The sequence below is a fragment of the Aegilops tauschii genome, chromosome 5 (assembly GCF_002575655.3).
Source record: "Aegilops tauschii subsp. strangulata cultivar AL8/78 chromosome 5, Aet v6.0, whole genome shotgun sequence".
Lineage (NCBI taxonomy): Eukaryota > Viridiplantae > Streptophyta > Magnoliopsida > Poales > Poaceae > Aegilops > Aegilops tauschii.
Genome location: NC_053039.3, coordinates 489,961,656 through 489,974,310, shown reverse-complemented (window position 1 = coordinate 489,974,310; position 12,655 = coordinate 489,961,656).

Genomic DNA, 12,655 nt, shown 5'->3' with positions numbered 1-12,655 from the left:
TTTCAGTGAAACCGAAGCACTCACAGAGCCTAAACACACCATTTCTGTTGGACCGAGCTGGGGTTTGGTGGCTCCGAGTTGCTAGGGTTTCTCAGAAACTTTACTTTCGGTCTCACCGATTTGTACGTTTCGGTGGAACCGAGTTGTACATGTGCAATGGCTAGGGCCAATCGGTGGGACCAAAAATCTCAATTCGGTCGGTCCGAGATGAGTTCGGCGGAAACCTAAACCTAAACTTTTTCTTCAAATCAATTCTAACGAATTTGTCTGGTGGATAGATGAATCTCAAACGTGGCAAGATACTAGGCAAATTCCTTGTGCATTGAATCGGAGAAAGAAAGCACGAGGGGATCGAATCTCACCCTAACTTGGTGGAGATCCTTTACGGCGGCAACGGTGGAGTAGATTATGTTAACGGCAGCGGATTCATGCGGCGAAGGCGCACAGGAGACGACAGCGATGATCCGGAGACCAAGGGGGCGGCAGCAATGGGGCGTGGGCTCAAAACATTTGAAGAAGTTTTCAATCGTACAGGTCGCAAGACATAAATACCCCTGTGTTGTCGGTGCCACCGATGGAACGAATCGGTGGCACCGAGATGTGCAACTGTGTGCAGTTACAGCAACTCGGTAGGACCGAGTCGGTCTAATCGGTAGCACCGAGATGAAATCCTAGATCAATCTAAATGCTTTCGGTGTGATTAAGTCTCAGTGTATTGGTCTGACCGAAATGCAATAGAAGGTTTTGGAAGTCAGCCCTTGACGAATCGGTGGCTCCGAGTGCTCCTCACCCAGAGGGTCCGAAAAAGACTTGTTCAATTTTTGTGATATAGCATGAAAAGAATTTGAGACAAGAAGAGCCTAGATAGCTAGAGGGGTTCTTAGCCATTCTTGTACATCCATTTGGCCAATAAAAATCAAGACAATCAAAACAACAAATGGATGTCCTCCAATGGAGAAAATATGCAAACCAAGATGCTCACACAATAAGATAGCAAATGAAATATGTGTCAAACATGCACAAACAATTCTAGCATCTATCAAGCAATTGGCGAAGACTAGGTCATCTATATATTGGTATATTGGCTTAGGAGTCAAATGAGAACATTTGATCATAGGTCATACTCATCGTTTAAGCACAAGTGGGGTTACCACTTTTACATAAAGCATTGTTGTGTTCACACCATTAGAGTTGCTTTAGCTCAATTTTTTAGAGAAAAGCTCCCCCTAGATGTGATATGCCCCCAAAGAGGGATGCACTAACCTTGAGTTTTGTCGATGATGACTTCATGTAGATAGTGAAGATGTGGATGCTCATTGTTGATGTAGATCATTTGGAGCAATCCTTTGGAGTGTTGCACTTTCAATACCTAGATGGGTTAGTCCCACAAGGAACATACAAGGATATCCATATACATAGAGTGAATTGCACATATTGTGATGTCCATGAAAGCATTAGGTTACCTTGTCCCTTGTCTTACCAACAAGAGGGTTTGTGACTCCATGAACTAGTGCAATATGTGAAAGTTGATTGCACAAGTCCTTGCCAAAATGAATATGAGTGAAGTATGTTGGCGGAGTCACCCTCAAGAATATTCTAGTTCTTCTTATTTGGGAACCACATCAACTTGATGGGAATCCTTGGAGTTGTAGTTGAACTTGATGAAGTAGAGCTTGACGTAGTCTTGGGAACCCACTTGACCATGGCCTTGGGAGCTTCTTCAAATGAGTCAATCTCCTCTTGAAGCTTGTCCTTGACTTTTAGCTTGTGGTCTTGTGGTGGAAGATCATCTTGAGCTTGTGTTCCCTCAAAATAAGTTGGGTCATACTTAACTTGTTGAGGAACAAACTTCATCTTGGGGTATTCATATTCTTCCCATTCAACTCCATTCGCATTGAACTTTCGTTCAAAACCAACACCTTGATTCTCCCATTGCCTTCCTTGCTTGTGAACAATTTCCTCAAATTGCTTACTTCCGGCAAGGCTCTTGTAAACACCTTTCTCTATAATTCCCTTCAATAAGCTATTCTCTTGCTCAAGTATAACTTGGCTAAGAGAATCATTAGTGGAATGAATAGAACTACTAGAAGCAACAACATTGGATTTAGCATGATTATTGTTACTACTAGAAGAAGAATCTTTCTTGCTCTTGTTGCTAGATTTTACTTGTGGCATATAAGTTGACAAGATTAGACGTTTGGCAATGTAAGAAGAACTCTTCTTTCGAAGATCATCATTGATAGCTTTTAGAAACACATGCTCTTGCTCTAAATTTAGCTTCTCGAAGCGTAGCTTCTCATGAGTTCTTAGGATCACTCTATGATCCTCTAGAGTTGTTTCAAGGGCTGACTTAAGAGTGTTTAGTTCTTTAGTTAGATGCTCAATCTCCTTCCTATCATTGTCATTCGTTTCATCTTGATTAGCATGATTACTAGCAAGCTCATCATTGTTTTCACTAGTTTTGTCAACAAGTAAATCATCATCACCTAGCAGATCATCTTCATCACTATTGAAATCAAAGTACTCAGGGTGTGATACCTTGGGGCCTTTAGCCATGAAGCATCTTCCAATTCCTTCATTTGGTGAATCAAATATGTCATAGGAGTTGGATGACACTAGAGCAAGTCTGGCAACACCTTCATCTTGAGTATAATCGGAGTCAAGAGTGATAGCTTCTCTCGGAGTAGTTGTCGGCGTCGGAACCAGAAACTCATTCACCAACATGAGCTTGATGTCTTCGTCTTGTGTAGCTCTTTGATGACTTGCCCTTCCTTTCCGAATCATTGCTTCTTCGAGAGGGTCTTCGTTCATAACGATCATCTCTACTCCTTCTCTCTCTTGGAGGTGATTCATCTGTTCTACTTCTCCTTTTCGGTGAGTCTTCTCTTTTCTTGTAGGGAGTCGTACACTCATTGGAGTAGTGTCTAGGTCTTCCACATGTTTAGCAATTACGATCACGACTAGAAGATCTTTTGTCATTGTAGGACCTTGACTTGGAGCTTCTCTCTTAGCTTCTACTCTTGTAGAATTTGTTGAAGTTCTTCACCATTAAGCTCAATTCTTCATTGGAGACTAGCTTGTTACTTGATGTTGTAGGAGCATCACTTGAAGCTTTGTATGCACCACTTGACTTGTTGTGGAGCTCTTCATTATCCTTGAGTGACATCTCATGAGCAACAATTCTACTAATGACTTACGTTGGCTTGAGATACTTTTAGTTGGCATCGTTTGGATCAATGTGCACATGGCATCATATTTTCCATCCAAGTCTCTAAGGATCTTCTTGATGATGAATTCGCCGGTCATCTCTTCACTTCCTAAGCCGGCAATCTCATTTGTGATGAGAGAAAGCCTAGAATACACTTCGGCGACTCCTTCACCATCCTTCATCTTGAACTTGTCAAGTTGACTTTGGAGCACATCCAACTTGGATTCCTTGACGGACTCGGTTGTCGGCATTCTGGGAACGGGGGTCCCCAGACTTGCCTGTCTGCAGCCCACGGCGTGGCTCCACTCGCGGCCCAGTACAACCCGTCTTCACCAGCAAACACTCAAGACCCTCGCGAGGGGCCAAGCCTCACGAGGAGGACGACGCAAGACCTCCTCAGGAGCGGCCTCACCAGGCTGGCTCGCGAGGGGCGGAGTTATCAAGGCAAGATAAACCTCGCGAGGTTCCTATGACGCAAGCCATGACGACCGCAACCAGGCAGGCGCCAGGCGGGCGCCTGCGCGCGCAGTGTCCTCGTTTCCTCTTTGGTGCTAAAGGGGGCAAGCGCACGCGCGGAGTCCCGAGGCATCAGGCAAAGATTTCCATATCGGTGCAATGAGACCAAGGCCAACAGGACGGCAGGACGGAGGTCACCGTGGAGCCCAAGACGGCGTCACCACAAGAGCCTTTGGCGGGCGAAGGCTACTTTTGTGAGGATAACTTGTACTAGTTGTTCCCCTTCAAAATTGGCCATTGTGGGATCCCTTCCCGCTCAATATTTGGGAAGAGGACCCGGGCCTCTATAAATAGGACTAGCCACCACCGAAGGAGGCATCTCATCTTGGATCGGATCCATTCCATCCTACCACTGACTAAGCCCAAGAACACCTCACCTCAGGAATTTGTTCTTCCCCTTGTACTGTTCATCCTCAGCCCAAGAGGCAATCCACCACACCACACTGCAATAGGGTATTACACCACAACGGTGGCCCGAACCAGTATAAATCTCGTGTCCCTCTGTTCTTTGAGTTCGTCGAGCTAGGCCGTGAGATCTTTGAGCGAGTTAGACATCGAGGGAGAGAGAGACCTTCGTGCGCACCCCAGTGTTCGAACCTTAAGGGTTTTGCCGGAACCTGTGATCCGACATTTTGCGCGCCAGGTAGGGGTGCGCCGGAGCTTCGCTCCCTCAATGGCTTCGCATCTCCGACCAGCTCTCATGGACGGTGCCGCTTCTCCGACTGGATGGACGGGCGCCTCAGGCAGCACCATGGGGCTCCGGGCCCTCACCCCCGCCTTGAGGCGGGTATAGTAGCCGACCAAGTTCAGGCCGGAGATGCCACCCCGCTACGACGGTGTGGCAGATCCGGTGGCCTTCCTGCTAGCATACGAGGAGGCCGTTCTGGGGGCCAACGGCGACGACAAGGTCATGGCCAACTGGCTCCCCATGGCCCTCACTGGCGTGCCGCGCGCTTGGCTCCTCCATCTGCCGGGATCTTCTGTGGCCTCCTGGGGGGAACTGCGCGACCTCTTCATCGCGTGCTTCGGGGGACCAGTAGCCCCGGTCATCGTGGCCCTCCTCGGCGGCTCACAAGCTCCGCCCTTGGATCGTCACGCCAAGCCGTTCTTTCGCCAAGTCGGCGCCACCTCCACGCGGCAGGGGGCCCCCCGGGTTGGGCGACGCCCAAGGCCGACCTAATCTTCGACTCGGGGGATCACCCTGCCACCACCATTGGTTCGGGCATGCTCCCGATGCTTTGCACCCCCACCATCTACAGCGTAGCCGTCACCAAGACCCTCATCGACGGCGGCGCCGGCCTTAACATGCTCTCTGTGGAGGCTTTTAGCCTCCTCCACGTACCGCTTGAGCGGCTCCGCCCCAGCAAGCCCTTCTCCGGGGTCGGCGGCGGCTCCTCCAACCCTCTGGGGCAGATCCATCTTCCCGTAACCTTTGGCACACGCGACAACTACCGCACCGACCTAATCAACTTCGACAACGCCCGCATCGACCTTCCTACAACGCCATCCTCAGATACCCGGCGCTGGCCCGGTTCATGGCAGCTACTCATCCTGCCTACAACCTCATGAAGATGCCGGGGAGCAAAGGTGTCCTCACTGTGGCTGGGGACACCAAGGAAGCCTTGGCGGCCCTCAAACTCGCTTTCAAGGCCATGGCGTCAGCTTGCCGAGCCGGCAAGGCCGAACCCAGAGTCGAGGGGGCTGCGCCAACCAAGAAGAAGCAGCTATTCACTCAAGGCCAAGCCAAGACGAAGCAAATACCGGTCGACGAGGACGGGGCCTCCGGTTCCACCTTCACCATAGGCGCCGACCACGCCCCGGATCAAGAAAAGGCGCTGGTGGACTTCCTGAGGGCAAACAAGGAAGTGTTCGCCTGGGAGCCCAAGCAGCTAGTTGGGTCCCGAGAGGAGTGATTGAACATCATCTAAAAGTGTGCCCCAACGTGCGCCCTGTGAAGCAGAAGGCGCGGCGACAGTCCGCGGAGAAATAGTCTTTCATCGTCCAAGAAACCCGCAAGCTGGAGGCGGCAGGTGTCATTCGTGAAGTCTGGTACACGGAGTGGTTGGCGAACCTAGGTGTCGTGCCGAAGAAAGGAGGGAAGGAGCGTATGTGCGTCGACTTCACCAACCTCAACAAGGCCTGCCCTCAAGACCCATTCCCGCTGCCGCGCATCGACCAGATCGTCGACTCCACCGCCGAGTGCGACCTGCTATGCTTCCTGGATGCATTCTCAGGGTATCACCAGATCAAGATGGCGGTGAAAGACGTGGAGAAGACGGCCTTCCTAACCCCGTGTGGGGTGTATTGCTACACTTGCATGCCCTTCGGACTGCGCAACACGGGGGTGACCTTCCAGTGGCTGATGCACATCGCCTTGGGACGACAGCTCGGGAGAAATACGGAGGCCTACGTCGACGACATTGTGGTGAAGTCTCGGGAGGCGAGAACTTTAATTCAGGACCTGGAGAAGACCTTCGCGAGCCTACGCCAGGTGGACTTGCGGCTTAACCCGGAGAAGTGCGTGTTTGGTGTCCCTTCCGGCAAGCTGCTGGGTTTCCTCGTGTCCCACAGGGGGATCAAGGCCAACCCGGAGAAGGTCAAGGCAATCGAAGACATGAGCCGCAGACCCTCAAGGAGATGCAGAAGCTTGCCGGCTGCGTGACCTCGCTGGGGCGTTTCATCTCCAAGCTAGGCGAGTGCGCCTTGCCGTTCTTCAAGCTGATGAAGAAGAAGGGTCCATTCAAGTGGACCCCCCAGGCCGGCCTGGCATTTCAAGACCTCAAGAGATACCTGACCAGTCCACCGGTGATGGTGGCACCTCGACCTCTCGAGCCCTTGGTGCTCTACCTAGCTATCCGCCACACCCCACTCCGCCCACGCAGCGTTGGTGGCCCTCAGGGAGGAGCGCCAGGTCAAGGGCCTGCAAGCTGGAATCACCCAGTCAGATGAGGCAGCACAGCGCCAGGGCGAAGCTCCCGAAGCAGCGGCCGCTTCGGCAGGCCACCAGGCCCCTGAAGCCGAAGATCCCAAAGAGACACCTCAACCCCCGGGAGCCGAAAACTCCGACAGCTCTCCCGCCCTCATCGAGCACCCGGTGTACTTTTTCAGCACGGTGCTACGAGATGCGAGGGCATGATACCCCATGCCTCAGAAGCTCCTGGTCGCGCTCCTGGTGGCTTCGTGCAAGCTGCGCCACTACTTCCAGGGTCACCCTATCAAGGTCATCTCGGCTTACCCGCTGGAAAGAGTGCTTAGAAGCCCCAATGCTGCGGGACGAGTTGTTGAATGGAACATCGAGCTGCAAACGTTTGACTTGGAGTTCAGCACGACCAGGGTCATCAAGGGGGCTGCGCTCGCAGATTTTGTGGCAGAATGGACCGACGCCCCGGAGATTGAAGCAGGTGAGAACCAGTCCCTCTCACCAGGGAGTGAAGCACCGGACGGCTGGGTCATGTACTTCGACGGCACGTTCTTGCGCCAGGGCGCGGGAGCTGGAGCAGTGCTTATCTGGCCCACCCAGGACAAGCTCTACTATGCCGTGCAGCTCTGCTTTCAGCAGGGCGAGAAGGTCTCCAACAACATTGCTGAGTACGAGGGGTTGATCGCTGGCATCAAGGCAGCGGTGGCCTTAGGAGTGAAGCGCCTCACCATCAAGGGGGACTCCCAGCTCCTAGTCAACTTCTCCAACAAAGTGTACGAGCCAAGGGGCGAGCACATGGAGGCATACCTCACGGAGGTACTCAAGATGGAAAAGCAGTTCCTGGGTCTGGAGTTACAGCATGTGCCCCGTGGCACAAACAAGGAAGCCGATGAGATCGCCAAGAGGGCGTCAAAGCGTCAGCCCCAGGAACCAGGAGTCTTCGAGGAGCGTCTCTTCAAGCCCTCAGCAGCCCCACGAACCGCTGAACCTGCACCACCTCAGGAGGAGCTCCCCTCACCACCAACTTCAGGAGCCCCGGCCTGCGGTCCAACCTCAGAAGCGCGCTTACTCCTGGCGCTCGAGCCTCAAGAGGGGTGCTGGATCAGGGAATTAAAGGAATACCTCACGCAAGGGACGCTGCCAGAGAAGGAGGAGGACGCGGAGCGTGTGGCCCGACAGGCCACGGCATACTACATCCAGGACGGTGAGTTATACAGGAAACGGCCAAATGACGTTTCACTGCGTTGCATCTCCAGGGAGCAGGGGAAGGAGCTGCTAGCCGACATACATGGCGGAGACTGCGGGCATCACTCGTCGTTGCGCACCCTAGTCGGCAAGGTTTTCCACAGCGGATTCTACTGGCCCATGGCACTCAACGACGCGGCCGAGCTGGTGAAATCCTGTGAGGCCTGCCAATTCCACGCCAAGCAGATCCATCAGCCAGCTCAGGGCACTACAAAAAAAGACACATCCGTGACATTTTGGGCCGAACAAAAAAAAATCTGTCATACATATGACACTTCTATGACGATAATTGTGACAAAACCCGGTATCATCATAGATGTGGTGGGCTCCTACTTCTATGACAAAAAATCATGACAGAAAATGGGCTTTTCGTCCTGGGCGGGCCGGAGACGCAGCTGCATGACATTCTTTGGGCCGTCCATGACGGAAAAAACCATGGTAGAAGCGAGGGGGAGGAAAATTTCGGGGAGTTCCCGGTTACGGTGGGAGCTCGGGGGCCGAGCGATGCGCGTTTCTCTCGTACACATACGCGCGTGTGTGCGAGGCGTTGGCTCTAACTGAACCCGAGCGAGGCATTGGGCTCTAACTGAACCCGAGCGATTGCGCTGCAGGCTACGCGTTACTGAACCCGAGCGATCGATCGATGGCTGTTAACTGAACCCGATCGAGCGATTCCTTCGCTACTGCTGCTAACTGAAGCCGATCGATTGGATGAACAGTGAGCGTTGCGGGGGGCGGGGGGTTGGATGAACAGTGAGCGGTGGCATTGCCTCTGGATGAACAGGACCCCGTGGTGTGGTGGAGGGCTGGATGAACAGTAGACGGTGGAGGGGTGCCCGTGGAGGGGTGGTTGAACAGGACCCCGTGGTGTGGAGGGCTGGATGAACAGTAGACGGTGCAGGGGTGCCCGTGGAGGGGTGGTTGAACAGTAGCCGGTGGAGTAGCGCGCGGTGGAGGCTGGATGAACAGGAGCCCGTGGAGGCTGGAGGAGGTCGACGGTGGAGATGAACAGTATCCCGTGGAGTCCTGTTTTGCGGTACGCCACACCCCTCCCGATGAACAGGACCCCCGTTTCGTCCGTTTTGCGGTACGCCACACCCCTCCCGTTCAACAGGACCCCCGTTTCGACCGTAGGAGGTCCGTTTCATCCGTTTTGCGGTACGCCACACCCCTCCCGATCAACAGGACCCCCGTTTCGACCGTAGGAGGTCCGTTTCGTCCGTTTTGCAGTACGCCACACCCCTCCTGATCAACAGGACCCCCGTTTCGACCGTAGGAGGTCTGTTTACTCCGTTTTGCGGTACGCCACGCCCCTCCCGATCAACAGGACCCCGTTCCGAACGTAGGAGGTCTGTTTCCTCCGTTCTGCGGTACGCCAGGCCTCGTTTCCATCGCCTGTTCCGTCCAAGCCCTCCCGATGAACACGACCACGCATTCTGTTCTGACCCAGCCGGTTGGCTCCCACACGTTCCGTTGCCTCCCGATGAACACGACGCATTTCGTTGCCTCCCGATGAACACGACGGATTCCGTTGCCTCCCCATGAAGACGACGCATTCCGTTGCCTCCCCATGAACATGATGCATTCCGTTGCCTCCCCATGAACACGACAACGACACTGTTTCTCCGTTCCGACCCAGCCATGTACACGAGCCCTGGCCGTACGTATGCGCGAGTAGGCGTTCGAGACCCTGCCCGTATGTACACATATGTGGCCGTATTTTCTTTCTTGCAGCCTGGCCGCTGTACGTACGTGTACATGCTACGTGCGCGCCTCTACTACGACACGTGCGCGCCTCTACTACGACACGTGCGTGCCTCTACATCGACCAGTATGTACGTACACGTTCGCGACCAGAATGACAACGCTACGTACGCTTCGACCAGGTGGGTCCCGACTGTCAGGCACTTCCTTGCCTGCGAAGATGTAGCTGGTGGGTCCTAGCAGTCAGGGGGCGAATCGTTTTTTTTTTGCCCGGACGCACTTCCTTGCGTGCGAAGGTGTAGCTGCTGGGTCCCAGCAGTCAGGGGGGCGAACCGTTTTTGTTTTGCCCGGACGCACTTCCTTCCGTGCGAAGGTGTAGCTGGTGGGTCCCAGCAGTCGGGGGGCGAATCGTTTTTTCGGACACACTTCCTTGCGTGCGAAGATGTAGCTGGTGGGTCCCAGCAGTCAGGGGGCGAATCGTTTTTTTTCGGACGCACTTCCTTGCGTGCAAAGATGTAGCTCGTAGGTCCCAGCAGTCAGGGGCGAATCATTTTTTTCGCGAAATACGGTGGCCCGTCCGGCCTGTCCCCGCTGTCAGGTGGAGGAATAATTATTTTGCGCGTAATAAGGAGGCACTTCCTTGCGGCTGCCGTGGACCCAGCTGTCAGCCTCTCCATGTATAGTCCACGTCCGATGGAAGTCATTCCTTGACCACGTTGACCACGCCGTGCCGAGAGCACCAGGGCGGTGGACGACGGCGAGGCCTAGGAAGAGGACGACGCGGAGCCGGGGAAGACGCGGCAGTGGATGCACACGCGGAGAGGAGTACGATGGTTCACTGGTTCGGCTACGCTGCCGTCGCCGCAGAATAACAGGGGTGTGGGTGAGTGGAGGGATGGCCTGGCCAGCGGTGGGAGTAGTAGGGGGCGGTGAGGCCTCCGCGGCAGCACAGCCGGCCATGGGAGGCAGGAGCAGGCGGCACGACCGGCGCTGCTTTGGGCGGCTGGAGCAAGAAGACCGGAGGTTGAAGAAGCACGATGGTCGTTGGATGGACATTGTACGGTCACTACAGCTAGAATCGTTTATATTGACTAAGTTGACAAAGCCCTTGGTACGTCAACTTAGTAGGCCCACAGGTCAGCTTCCGAAACGGTGCGCCCCAGATGTCAGGGGGAGGAATCATTTTTTGGGCGGGTGAAGCTAGAATATCCGAGATTGAAGAAGAAGCATGGCATCCGTTGGATGGACATCCAACAGCCACTGCTGCTAGAACCGTGTGTTGACTATAAGTTGACAAAGCCTTGCATACGCGTCAACTCTGTTTTTTTAGGGGACGCGTCAACTTAGTAAGGCCAGAAGTGTGTGGCAGAGAACTTATAGCCCATTTGAGATTTGTAAGAATGTGTAGCCCATTTTTGAATTCTAATGGAATTTACTACAGCCCATTTACAGTTTGTTAAAAGTACAGCCCATTTCAACCAACCGTTCAAAACAGAATTCAATAAAATTTCCCACATTTTGATGGGATCCGAAATATTTTTATCCCAAAATTTCTAGTCAGATTAAATACAATTTTAATATAAATTTATATTACGTAAAAATCCAACGAAACATTGCGCTCGCAACAATTAATGAAATTAAAATTTTCAATATCCAAAAATAATATTTCATAAAGTAATCACGTGTTTGGTGCATTTTTTTATAGTTACTGCCCAGTTTTTATAATTACATCCCATTTATTATTTCTTAAAGCCCATTTTCTTGTTAAGCCTAATGCATCCCTCCTAGGAAAGATTTGCAGCCCAGCGGGGCGGAGAATAACAACTTGACCTTGCCTGGGTATTCCTAAAAAAAAGTATAGCTGGGCCAGCCATTTTCAGCTTGAAAAAAATTAATATCTGGGCTGGATATCTGGCCTGGGCTAGACGGGCCACAGCCCGCCCAGTTAATACCTGCGGCGATGTTTTCGTTGTTGTTCAGAGGAGAAAAATTAATATCTGGGCTAAACATCGAAAAACTCTGCAGTGCTCACACCTCAAAAACATAAATACTGCTCGAGCTGCTTGGTCCCAGCTGTCGGCCGCTTCTTGTGCAATTCTCTCGTTTATTGACTACTACATAGGTTGACAATGGTGTGGGACCGTGATGTCAGGAAACCAGGAGGAAGCAAAATAAATTATAGTTATATATATATATAATAAGGAGGCACTTGCGTACGTGAGGCTATGGACCTGGTGGGTCCCCATTGTCATCCTCTCCAAGTAAAGTCATCTCCTCGCCCGCGCGCGCTTTCCACCTGAAACAGTCAGCGCCGCCCGCCCCGCTTCCCGGTGCAGGCGATTGCTCCGCGTTCAAGCGACCCAAGTGCCGTCCGTCCGTCCATCTGCCGCCCACATTAATGATACGCGGTTGCCGAGGCGGCTACTCCGGCGCCACACGTCCGTCCCTCCGCCCGCCCACCATTGCTATATAAACTGCTGCGCCGGCCATAGCCGCAGTCATCCGTATCCGTTCCCTTTCTCCTGTCCACACCACTACTGCCCACCATGGCTTCCTCGTGCTCCAGCGCTCTTCGGGACGGGCGGACGACGGACCACAAGGAGATGGCAGCCATTGCTGCCGACCGGCTGGCCGGCAGGCAGCCAGAGGACGACAACGTCCCAATGGAGAACATGGTAGTCGACGATCCGGCGCCAACCCCCTCCTCCGCGCCATCCTCGCCGGTGCATTGCACCATGACCATCGGCAAGGCATGTGCCCAATATATGAACAGGGTGAGGCAGATGCGTGAGGAGCAGTTCCGGGAGGCGCAGGCCGACGCCGCCTACAACCACCATCTCCTCCAGGAGCACCTGCAGGCGGAGGAGCAGATCGCCGCGGAGCGGGCGGAGCAGGAGGCGCTGCTCGACTCGTACCGCTCTGCCCGCAAGGGCCGCCTCGAGTGCTGGCGGTACCGCATGCGGGTGGCGGAGGCTGCGGCCGCCTACAAAGAGGCTAGCAAAGAGGGCGATGAAGCAGGCGAGGCGCTATTTGGCGAGACCGAGGACGAGGCAGAGGACAAT